The sequence below is a fragment of the Chiloscyllium plagiosum genome, unplaced genomic scaffold (genome assembly GCF_037043375.1).
Source record: "Chiloscyllium plagiosum isolate Xiang-an unplaced genomic scaffold, Cpla_swu_hap1 HiC_scaffold_42, whole genome shotgun sequence".
Taxonomy (NCBI): domain Eukaryota; kingdom Metazoa; phylum Chordata; class Chondrichthyes; order Orectolobiformes; family Hemiscylliidae; genus Chiloscyllium; species Chiloscyllium plagiosum.
The window spans coordinates 89,629,738-89,642,645 of NW_028270180.1; the positions used below are offsets into that span (position 1 = coordinate 89,629,738).

General features: G+C 44.7%; 2 long non-coding RNA genes across 2 annotated transcripts in view; both read right to left on the reverse strand.

Moving 5' to 3' along the window:
- Nucleotides 1-12,908, reverse strand: part of LOC148137979 (uncharacterized) — a 658,828-nt gene that overhangs the window by 396,264 nt on the left and 249,656 nt on the right. The gene's annotated exons all lie outside the window — the stretch shown is intronic.
- LOC148137987 (uncharacterized) overlaps nucleotides 1-12,908 on the reverse strand; it is a 30,594-nt gene that overhangs the window by 2,895 nt on the left and 14,791 nt on the right. Inside the window, exon 2 of the long non-coding RNA XR_015754120.1 lies at nucleotides 9,203-9,306. This is a non-coding gene — a long non-coding RNA (uncharacterized LOC148137987). The remainder of the gene's footprint in view (nucleotides 1-9,202; nucleotides 9,307-12,908) is intronic.

Consider the following 12,908-nt stretch of genomic DNA (forward strand, 5'->3'; position numbering starts at 1 on the left):
GGCCATTGAGCTTCTACACTGCTACCAGGAGGTGGCCATTCTGCGCCTCAAGACGCTTGTACATAAATAGGAGGATGTTATAGACGCCCCAACATGATAAACCAATGAATAGGAGAGACTACACGGATACACTGCTCCATGTTGTTCCTCCTGGCTCCATTGCTAATAGTACACAATTGATAGGTTTGGTGACGGTGACGAGAGAAGACAAATGTTTCATGTGAAGTCTCAAGGAAGCATCTTTCATCTCTGAGAAGGTAGACTTGTGTTCTCTATGGAGGGCAGAAGCTATTGGGAATGTCTAACTCTTTCAGAAGTAAGGCATTGTAGCTGCTGACAGAGTTGTGAAGAATGTGACGCTCAGTGCAGGGTCATATACCATTTGCACATTGAGGTGGTGAGACTTCAGTGGTGTTGGATGAGACTCAGCAATTGGGAAGTCTATTGAATCAGGAACTTCCTGAGTACCTACAGGAGACAGAAATAGACAGAATGGAACATTAGACTGATGCAGTGAGGGTTACACATGGAGAATGGAAATGAGCCCCACAGATATCTGGAAAATCCCATTCCATCTCTGGCCTGTGCTGTTGCGTCTCTCTGGGGTTGAGAATTCTGTTGGCTCAGGATCTGGAGTAACTGCAAGAGTGGGAGGCACTGACAGAGGCAGCAATTACACCCACTCAGTGGGGGATACCACGTGGAGAGACACTGAGTGATATCAGCAGCATGCAGGGAGATGTCAGGATCATAGAGTCATGTTGGAAGAATGGGTTTAGCTTCATGATGCCCTGGTCTTCGTGCTCAGGGATGAGCAACCACTGAGCAGGCGAAGTGATGGCCGAGTGGTATTACTGCTAGAGCATGTGTCCAAAAACTCAGCTAATGTTCAGGGGAAGTGGGTTTGAATCCCACCATCAGAAATGGTGGAATTTGAAATCAATAATTTAAAAAATAGTAAATAACAATCCATAAATAAATATGAAACCATTGTTGATGTATAAAAAACCCAAACACTTGTCCTTTAGATAACGACATCTGCTCATCCTCATGTGGTCTGCACGACATACCCCCAAGCAAAGTTTTTGCCTCTCAATTACCCTCTGAAATGGCCGAGCAAGTTACTCAGCTCGAAGGCAGCTACGGCTGGGCAAGAAAGGCTGGTCAGCCAGAAACACCCACATCCCATACCTGATTTAAAAATTAATCCATTAGGATGGTCCCACTGGAACCCTGCTGGGAGCAGTGTCCTGGCCAATCATGTCGGTAGGTTTATGGACAGGGTTTTAAACTGACAGAGAGGATGCAGGGATAGGGGTTCAGGTGAAAGGAGCTTTCCAAATGCAAAGAGAAAAGGTGAAGTATGGGAGCAGCATGGGAATGTGACTGAAGACAAGCAGAAAGGAACAGGATGGGACAGAGTTTAATTAAAACTATACATCAGGAAATCGGCTTGTGACAGGAAATTGTGGGAAAGAGTAAATTATGTTTTTTTTAAGGAATGGATAATGTCTCTTCAATAAGATAGATGGATTTGTGACAAAGAGATAAAAGATTTAGACACCAGAGAGACGTGGCTACAGGGCGATAAAAAGGTGGACAGAAATATTCAATGGATCACAACCTTGCAGAAACTCAGGTAAAATGGGTAACACTAACAATAATGGATAACAAAGGCATTACAGAGAAAGCATTTGACCGCAGATCATGAAGTAGAGTCAGTCTGAATGTAAATTCTGGCTACTACTTGCCAAGGACACAAGCAGCAGAACAGTTTTAGCCACCGAACAACATTTCATTGCTCATCACTGCATTAAACAGGAACTCATTGGAATTTTTGAACAAATACTGTGATAATTTTGGGAAACATCGATATTCACAAAGTGTGGGACAATCATACTGGCAAGAGCGATATTGGAAGAGGAGTTCAGAGAATTTTTTTCGTTTTTTTTTGAATAACAGATTGTGCAACTGGCTCGGGACATAACTACCTCAAAGCGACCGTTGTGTGATGAAACTTAGTGAATGAGTAATGTCACCTGGAGAGATCCTCCGGGAAATTGTGATAAAGTGCAGTTTAAAGAAATATAAAGTTTTAAAGTGAATTATAGAGAGGACAAGCTACAACTAGAAAGAAAAACAGCGAATTACATGGGTTTGAGAGGAGAACTGACCATGGTAAACAGGCTAAACAGACTGAAACATGTGCCTGTAAATGAACAGTGGAAAACATTTGAAGGAACAGTGTAAATCACTCAACAAAAGGACATTCCACTGAAACAGACCAAACCTCAGCAAGAAATCCCCACTGGCCCCTCACTCAGGACAAAATGTATCATACTAGATTATGAGGCTTAGAAGATCACCAAAAAGTACTTAAAATCCTGAAGTGAGAGAGTGTTTTAGGAGTAAGTGTTAAAGGGATTGCAAAGGGTCTGCTAGCAGGAGTTGGGCAGTGGGAAAGGGAATCAGTGTCAAGGTTTAATGTCACAATAGGAACAGGGAGAGGTGAAGGTGCCGGAGGTGGTGAGAGTGTTACAGAGAGTGGTCAGGGCCTGAACGATGTTACAAAGTCAGTATGAATTGCTGCAGCTGGAGGGGTTTGCAGAGGTAGGGAGGGACATATGTACTTTTATTTATTCATTCATGGGATGTGGGTGTCACTGCTAATTACCCAGAGGCCAGCTCAGAGTTAGCCATATTGCAATGGGTCTGGAGTCACATGTTAGCCAGACCAGGTTAGAATGTCAAATGTTCTACACAAGAGGAGGTCAGTGAACCAGATGAGTTCTTCCCACTGATCAACAATGCTTTTATGGTGGCCTCACTAATGTCTTTTACAGCCACAACATGACATCCCAACTCCTACTCTCAGTGTTCTAACCAGTGAAGGTAACCATCCCAAACGCCGGCTTCACCAGCCTGTCTACCTGTGACACCACTTTCAAAGAACTGTGTACCTGTATCCCTGGGTCACTGACTGACAACACTACCCAGGGCCTGAATATTAACTGTACAAATCCCACCCTGGTTTGTTTCACCAAAATGGCACACTTCACATTTATCTAATTAAACTCCATCTGCTATTCTTCAGCCCACTATCCCAGCAGTACTGTTCATCCTGTTGTATTTTATATAACCTTTTTCACTGTCCACGTTACCAACAATTTCAGTGTCACCCAAAAAACTTACTTATCAGGAAACCAATATTCCCATCCAAACCATTTATCCAAATGACAAACAACAGTGGGCCCACTGCACTGGTGGTCACATGCCTCCAGTCAGAAAAACAACATGTCTCCCATCACTCTCTGTCTCCTACCATCAAACCCAATTTTCTGTCCAGTTGATTCACTCCTCCATATCCTTTTACACAGATCTGAGCTTATTACCCAGTTTGCCATACAGAACGTAAAACACAGAACAGTACAGCACAAGACCCTTCGGCCGCGATGATATGCCAATCTTTTATCCGACCGTACAATAAAAAAAGTGGCAAATAGAGTTTAATTCAGATAAATGGGAGGTGCTGCATTTTGGGAAAGTAAATCTTAGCAGGACTTATACACTTAATGGTAAGGTCCTAGGGAGTGTTGCTGAACCAAGAGACCTTGGCGTGCAGGTTCATAGCACCTTGAAAGTGGAGTCGCAGGTAGATAGGATCGTGAAGGTGGCGTTTGGTATGCTTTCCTTTATTGGTCTGAGTATTGAGTACAGGAGTTGGGAGGTCATGTTGCGACTGTACAGCATATTGGTTAGGCCAATGTTGTAATTCTGCATGCAATTTTGGTCTCCTTACTATCGGAAAGATGTTGGGAAACTTGAAAGGGTTCAGAAAAAAATTACAAGGATGTTGCCAGGGTTGGAGAATTTGAGCTACAGAGAGAGGCTGAACAGTCTGGGGCTGTTTTCCCTGGAACATCAGAGACTGAAGGGTGACCTTATAGAGGTTTGCAAAATTATGAGGGGCATGGATAGGGTAAATAGACAAAGTCTTTTCCTTGGGGCTTGGAAGTCCAGAACTAGAGGGCATAGGTTTAGGATGAGAGGGGAAAGATATGAAAGAGACCTAAGGGGCAACTTTTTCATGCGGAGGATGGAACGTGTATGGAATGAGCTGCCAGAGGAGGTGGCGGAGGCTGGTACAATTGCAACATTTAAGAGGTATTTGGATGGATATATGAATAGGAGGGGTTTGAAGGGATATGGACCGGGTGCTGGCAGGTGAGACTAGATTGGGTTGGGATATCTGGTCGGCATGGACAGGTTGGACCGAAGGGTCTGTTTCCATGTTGTACATCTCTATGACTCTAACTTCCATTCCCTTCATTTTATTATCATCCATGTGCCTAATGCATCTAATTTTACTGCCACCACTGGCAGTGCATTCCACTCAGCCACCACTCTGTATGTAACGAATCTACCTCTGAAATCTCCCCTTAACTATCCGCTAATCACCCGAAAATTATAACCCCTTGTAATAGCTATTTATGTCAGGGTAAAGAAAATCTCTCTATTCACTCTATCTATGACTGTCATCACCTTGTTCACCTCTGCCAAGTCGCCCCTCGCCCTTCTTCATTCCAATGAGAAAAGCCTTAGCTCCCTCAACCTTTCTTCATAAGACATGCTATCCAGTACAGGTAGCATCCTGGTAAATCTCCTCTTTACCCTCTCTAAAGCTTCCACATCCTTCCTGTAATGAAGGGACCAGAACTGAACACAATATTCCAAGTGGGGTCTAACCAGGGCTCTATAGAGCTGCAGCATAACCTCACGGCTTTAAAATTCAATCCCCAAACTAATGATATCCCACACAATATATTACTTCTTAACAAGCCTATCAGCTTGGGTGGCAACTTTGAGGGATCTAGAACCCAAGATCCTTCTGTTCCTCCACACTGCCAAGGATCCTACCTTTAACCCTGAATTCTGTATTCAAATTCAATCTTCAAAATGAATGACTTCACACTTTTCCCAGATTGAACTCCATCTGCCATTTCTCAGCCCAGCTCTGCATCCTCACAATGTCCTGTTGCAGCCTACAACAGCCCTCCACACTATCAGTCACTCCACCAACCTTTGTGTCACTGGGAAACTTACTAATGGACTCTTCCACTCACACATCCAAGTCATTCATAAACTCACAAAGAGCAGAGGTCCTGGAACCTCTCCCTGCAGAAAACCACTGGTCACTAAGCGCCAGGATGAATTATTTCCATCTATCATCACCCACTATCTTCTGTGGGCAAGTAATCGTGTATTCAGACAGACAGGTTTCCCTGTACCCCATGCCTCCGTACTTTCTGAATGAGCCATAAGATTTGTGAGGCATGACCTGCCCCTTACAAAGCCATGCTGACTATCTCTAATCAAACTATGGTTTCCCAATGAATAATAAATCCTGTCTCCCAGAGTCCTCTCCAATAATCTGCTCACCACAGATATAAGACTGACAGGTGTGCAATTCCCAGGATTATCCCTATTCCCTTTCCTGAACAAGGGAATAATATTTTCCTGCCTCCAATCATCTGGTCCGACTCCAGTGAACAGTGAGGATGCAAAGGTCATCACCAGGTGCGCAGCAATCCACTCCCTCGGTTCCTGTCGTAATTTTGGACACATCCAGTCTAGTTCAGCGACTTATCTATCCTTATCTTTTACAAAATTTGCAGCACATCCTCCTTCGTAACATCCGCCTGTTCACGTACATCAGCCTGTTTCACGCTGTCCTCACAAACGACAAGACCCTTCTCAGCCTGGAATCCTGAGGCAGAGTATTCATTAAGGGCCTCCCCTACCTCCTGTGACTCCAGGCACAAGTTCCTTCCACTATCCCAGATTGGCCTTATCCTCACTCTGAACATCCTCTTGTTCCTCCTCTGGAGCCCTGTCTGATCCTTGCTTCCTCAACCTTAAGTAAGCTTCCTTCTTCCTCTTGACTAGATGATAAAGTCCATGTGGACAACATTTACTGCTCTGCCTTCATCTATCTCTTGGCCACCTCCTCGAAGAGTCAATCCGGTTTGTGAAACACGGTTTCCCACTCACAAAGCCCTGCTGACCATCTCGAATCAGCCCTTGCCTTTGTAAATGTAAGGAGCTCCTTTCTCTCAGAATCTTCTCCAACAACTTCCCCATCACTGGGGTCACGGGACTGTAATTCCCTGCCTTTTCCCTGCAGCCCTTAAGTGATGGAACAGCATTAGCTGCCCTCCAGTCTTCCAACATCTCACTGTGTGTGTTGGTAATATCAATATCTCTGTAAGGGACACTGCAATCACTTCCCTAGCTTCCCACAATATTCTAGGATTGACCCAATGAGCTACTGAGAATTGATCTACCTTTATTTGTTTTCAGATTCCAGCACTTTCTCTTCTTTGTTGAGGATACTTTCCAAGACATCACTATTCATTTCCCCAAGTTCCCGAGCTTCCATGTCTTTCGCCACAGTAAATACTGACAAGATTATTTTGTCTAATACCTCAACCATCTCCTCTGGTGCCACATATGGGTGACCTTATTGATCTTTAAGCGGCCCTATTCTCTCCCAAGTTACTCTTTTGCCCTTATTGAAACTTGCGTAAAGGCTTCTGATAATTCAAATACACCATATCCCCTCTACCACTCCACCCCTCCTACACCCTTACAATTCGGCCATTTATATTCACACCAACAAATTAAACCCAACAGGCTCAAAAACAAATTCTCTTTTATCACATGTGTTTCTAAGTGGCCAGTTATTGTATATTGACATAGCCTTTCTAACAATGTCACTATGTTCCCGACTTACTGTCAGGCTAACACTATTTGGTTTCAGACTGACAGCAGAAAGGGTTGTGGGAGTTTTTGTTTATCAATCTGAAAAAGGTAGCTCACAGGGTCAGCAGGTAATAGAGAAGGCAAATCAACTACTGACATTTATTACAGAGGGAATGGAGTCTAAAAATAGGCAGGTCTAGCTAAAACTATGCAAGGTACAAGTCAGACCACACCTCGAATATTATGAACAGTGTGAATACCCAAAAGAAAGATGTTGTCGCATTGGAGGCAGTCCGGAGAAGGGTCACTCGGCTGATCCTGGGAATGCAGTGATTTTCTAATGAGAAGAGGTGGAGTAGATTGAGGTTGAAGCCATTGAAGTTTAGAAAATGAGAGAGAAATGGAATGAAACATCCAAGTGTCTGAGGGGGTCTGATCGGGCAGATGCTGGGAAGTTAGAAAATAGAACAGAAGAGCACAGCAACAGGCCCTCCGGCCCACCACGTCTACGCTGTCCAAGATACTATTCTAACTCATACCATCTGCTTGCACATGGTCCATATCCCTGTATTCTCTGCCTGTTCATGTTTCTGTCTAAATCCCACTTCAAAACTTTACTCACATTTCTGCTTCTACGACCTCCCTCGGTAACATCCATTCTACGTAAAAAAAAAAACTTCTCTCACACATCTCATTTAAACTTCCTCTTTCTCACCTTAAACCTATGCGCTCCAGTATTTGAAACTTACACATTGGAAAAGAGATTCTGACTATCTACATTATTTATCCTTGTTCCAAATGTTATATTCCTGTGCCTGGTCACCTGTCAGTCTCTGATACTCTCACAAAACAATCCAACTTTGTTTAATTTCCTCTTACACCTAACACACCCTTAAAAACCCTAGCACAGGCAACGTGCTGATAAACCCCTGTTGCACCCTCTCCAAAGCCTCCTGGCATGGAGACCACTGTCACACACAGTTACTGCACTGCCCTTGCCATAAGTATATTCAGTGTCCTGACTGTAACCATATTGACATTACCATCACTGTCTGGTGCTCACAAAAGAATTCCTGCTAATGGTTGCTGCTGCTTGCTTATTCTCAGCTCCACATGACTGTCTCATTAATGCATTCACCTCATCTTTCCTTCACAACTTGTTGGCTTTTTGCCTAGTCTGCCGATTGGGACTAGATTGGGTTGGGATATCTGCTCAGCATGGATGGGTTGGACCGAAGGGTCGGTTTCCATGCTGTACATCTCTCGGACTCTATGACTCTGTCCCAACAAGCCTTCAGTATTCACCTCCCAGTGATGGTCATTCAGAACTACATCTCCGGAATGACAGTTCCATCATATCTGTTCGCTGTCATTCCATCTGCCTTATGGCGAATGCAGGGAGTCACTCCTCAGTAGTGGGGGGTTGAACAGATGGGTACAGGTTACAGAGATAGTGAGGCGACAGGGGCTCGAGGATGTTAGAGTTAAACAGAGTTACATCTGGTCAAGAATGTCAGTGGGACAAAGGGGTTTGAGGATTGGAGGAATTTACAGAGATAGAGGGAGCTGGATTAGATTCTAGAGATAGGGATAGGGATAGGGATGGAGAAAGGAAGAGGCACAGAGAGGGGACTGTTTCATGTAGGAGAGTATTGTGTATACTAACATAGATATGGAAGGTTGTCGTGACTGAAGACATTTACAGATATAAGAAGGCTTCTAGGCTCTGGAGGCTACATAGATAGGAAGGCAATGGAGAATGCCAGGTTGCTGGGTTGGAGACAGTTACACAAATGGGGAGGGTTGCACAAACTGAAGGAGGTTCCTGTGGTCGGGAGGGGTATGGTGTTGCGAATGAGGGTGAAAGTTAACAAGACAAAGATCAAAGAATTGGAGAAGGATAAGGAGATTACAAATTTTTCACAGCTAAGGAAGGGTTGTAGGAGCTGGAGAAGATTACATAGGTAGGGACGGATGGAAGGTTGAAGACAAATACATTGACATGGAGGGGGGTATTGGTGGGAGGAGCATACAAGGATAGACAGGACTGTCAGGGTTTACAGGGATGAAGGAATTTAGTATCTCCTGGAGAAGCTTAGGAATTAAGTGTGTTAGGGACTGGAGAACCTGACAGAGACAGAGACAGGGAGAATGGTGTGGACTAGAGGAGATTCCAGACACAGGTAGGATTATTGGGACTGGAGGATATTACAGAGATCACTAACACAGCATGGGCCAGGATTGATGCCTGCGATCCCCTGTGCTGTCGAATCGAGGACCAGTACAGCAGAGGTGAAGGCAGGACCCTCACAAGATGGTGGGAATGAAACCTAGAATGTTGCTGTTCCTTGCCCAGCTCTGTATCTATGTCAGGTCTTCCAGGTCTGAACATAGAAGTCTACTACCTCCACCCTGTGCTGTTTACTGTGAGTGATCTTACCGGCTGCAGGATTTACTGAAGGCTCCAGATCTCCCTTTCTCTGGCTGACCAACCAGCTTCAATGAGGTGATGGATGAGACAGGAGTTAGGAACATCCTGATTACCTGTATGATACAGAATGGGAAATTAGACTGATGCAATGAGGATAACACATGCAGAGTGGCATTGAGTCCAGCAGAGATCTCGACAATCCCAGTCTCCATCCCTTGCCTGTGCTGCTGCATCTCTCTGGAGTGGAGAATTATGTTGACTCAGGATCTCAGACCATCTGTAAGAGGGAGAAATGCTGACAGAGGCAGCAAATAGACTGACACAGCGAGGGATACCACATGGAGAGATACTGAGTAATAACAAATTATTACACACTACATTAACAGGGAATTGTTTGAATTTGTAAGAAAGGCACAGGGATAATTGTGAGGGGATTCAACCTTCCTATCTCATCATCTCTTTGGCGGTGGGTCACAGACGAGGCTGACTCTCTCCCACTCTTGGGCGGTGCGGGTCCTGAGTTGGCTGTACAGACCGATGTTACCTTTCACAGATTCTGTTAAACTTGGGGCAGAAGGTGGCCATGGGAAGCGGGTGGGTGGGGCGTTGGTGTGGCAGCACGCTCCTTTGCTGTTTTCTCCTGGATTCCTATTTTTCCCCACAGCAAGTCGAGGTGCTCAACACCTTCTCAATGTTCCTTCCCCACTTCAGACAGTCTTGGCCCAGGACTTAACGGATTTGATTAAAAGATGAAAAAAACCTATCAATTCTGAAGAAGCCAACTTTTAGAAATGTGGACACATTTGTTAAAGAAATCGCGAGGTAGTCTCCGAGCAGAAGGAGTGCAGTAGGAAGAGGAAACGTCAGCGTTTAATCAGATGATCAGAACAGGGAGAATTGAAGGCGCTGGAGGTGGTGAGGGCAAAGGCCTGAACAATGTTACAAAGCCAGTACGAATTGCTGCAACCAGAGCTGTTTGCTGAGGTCGGGATGGGCATCTGTATTTTCATTGATTCATTCATGGCCTGAGGATGCCACCGGATGGACCAGCATACATTACCCCAGTGCTAATTGCCCAGAGGCAGCTCAGAGTCAGCCATATTGCTGTGGGTCTGGAGTCACATATAAGCCAGACCAGGCAAGAATGCCAGATGTGCCTCTCTAATGGACATACGTGAACAAGTTGGTTTTTACAAGATAATCAACAATGCTTATACAGTGGCCTCACTAACATCCTGTACAGATACACCATGACATCCCAACTCCTACTCTCAATGCTCTGCCCAATGAAGGGTAACCGTCCCAAACGCCTGCTTCACCAGCCTGTCTAGCTGTGACGCTACTTTCAAAAAACTGTGTACCTGCGTCCCTGGGTCATTGATTGACAACACTACCCAGGGCCCAAACATTAATTGTACAAGTCCAGCCTGGTCTGCTTTACCACAATACAACATCTTGTAACCTCACTGGCCCAGCAGTACTGTTGATTCCATTGTACTCTTCGATAACCCTCTTCACTGTCCACATTATCACCAATTTCAGTCTCATTCACAAACTTGCTAACCATGGCTCCTGTATTATCATCCAAACTGTTTATATAAAGGATGCACAACAGTGACCCAGCACTGAACCCCATGGCACACCGTTGGTCACAGGCCTGCAGTTTGAGTGGCAACCCTCTATGAACATGCTCTGTCACCTACCGTCAATCTGTTTAGTATCTAGTTAGTGAGCGCTCCCTGGTTATGTTTGATCTAAACTTACTATCCAGTCTGCCATGCAGACCCTTGTCAAAGGCCTTGATAAAGTTCACGTAGACATCATGTCCTGCTCTGCTTTGACCTCTCACTTGTCTATCTCCACACTCACATTTGAGACATGATTTCCCATGCACAAAGGCATGCTGACGATCGTTAATCTGTCCTTACCTTTCCAAAGGCATGATGATCATTTCCCTCAGAATCTCCTCCAACAACTTACCACCCCTGCATCAGTCTCACTGGGCTGTAGTGGCTGTTGATGATGCAAATATCTCTGGGAGGGGCCCTGCAATTTCTCCCTCGCTTCTCACAATGCGCTGGGATACATCTGATCATGTCCCAAGGTTTTATCTAACTTCTTGCATTTTAAGATATCCAGCATCTCCTGTTCTCCAATGTGAATTATTTTCAAGACATCCCTATGTCTTTTCCGAAGTTCCAGAGCTTCCATGTCTTTCTCCGTAGTAAATCCGAACACAAAATATTTGTTCAGTGTCTCCCCCATCCGCAGTGATTCCACACAGACAGCCTCATTGACCTTTTAGGGGCCCTATTCTCTCCCGAGCTAATTTTTAGCCCTTGTTGAAACTTGTCAAAATGCTTCTGAAATGTCAAATATCCCTCTACCGCAACTAGCCTCCCCCACCCTCATCTATTCTGCCATTTAAGGTCACACCAAAATATAGAATCCAACAGATTTTAAAATATTCCCCTTTTATAAAATCATGCGTCTCCCATTGTTTCTAAGCATCCAGTTATCATTTATTGTCATATCCTTTATAACACATTCCAGCACGTTCCCGACTTACTGTCAGGCTAACACCATTTGGTTTCAGACTGATTGCACAAAGGATTTTGGGAATCCTTGTGGATCAATCTGAAACAGGTAGCTTACAGGATCAGCAGGTCATAGAGAAGGCAAATCAAATGCTTGCATTTATTACAGAGGGAATGAAGTATAAATATAGAGAGGTCTTGCTAAAACGATGCAAGATACAAGTCACACCACACCTAGATTACAATGAATAGTATGCGTGCCCTAAGGAAAGACATTCTTGTGTTGGAGGCAGGCCAGGGAAGGTTCACTCGGTTGATCCTGGAGATGGCGGGATTTTTCAATGAGAAGAGGTGGAGTAGATTGCCCTTGAACCTATTGGGGTTTTGAAGAATGGGAGAGAAATTGAATGAAACATCAGGATTCAGAGGGGCTTTGACAGGTTAAATGTCGTTAAGTTAGAAAATTGAACAGTACAGCAGAGTAATAGGCCCTTCGGCCCACCATCGCTGTGCTGAGCCTGATGCTATTCTAAACTAATCCCATCTGCCTGCACGTGGGCGATATCCCTCTATTCTCTGCCTGTTCATGTTTCTGTTGAAATGCCCTTCAAATGTTTGCTCTCGTTGCCACCTTTCCCACCTCCTGAGCAGCTTCCACCCTCTCGGTAAAGACAACTGGCCTCATTCATCTCACTTAAAACTTCTCACTCTCACCTTAAACCGATGCGCCCTACTATTTGATATGTCTACATTGGAAGGAGGATTCCAACTATCCACATTATCCATGCCTCTCCTAATATATACCTTTACCAGGTCACCCCTCAGTCTCCGATGCTCATGCAAAACAACCCAACTGCGTCCAACCTTCTTACAGTAAACACATTCTCAGCCAGGCAATATTCTGCCAACCCTCTGTTGCAACCTCCCCACATCCTTCCTGTGGTGTGTCGATGAGAACGACACGCAACCTTCCAAACATGACCGACTGAAGTTTCAGTCAGTCACAACATGACATGCAAACGTCTGTACTCAATACTGTGCCCATTAAAGGTAAGCAAAGCATACTCCCCCTCTACCACCACATCCTGATGTGTTGCTATTTTTAGGGAGCTATGAATTTGCTTCCAATGTCTCTCTGTTTATCAATGTTTCCAACTCGTCAATTAGTGTACTTCTCT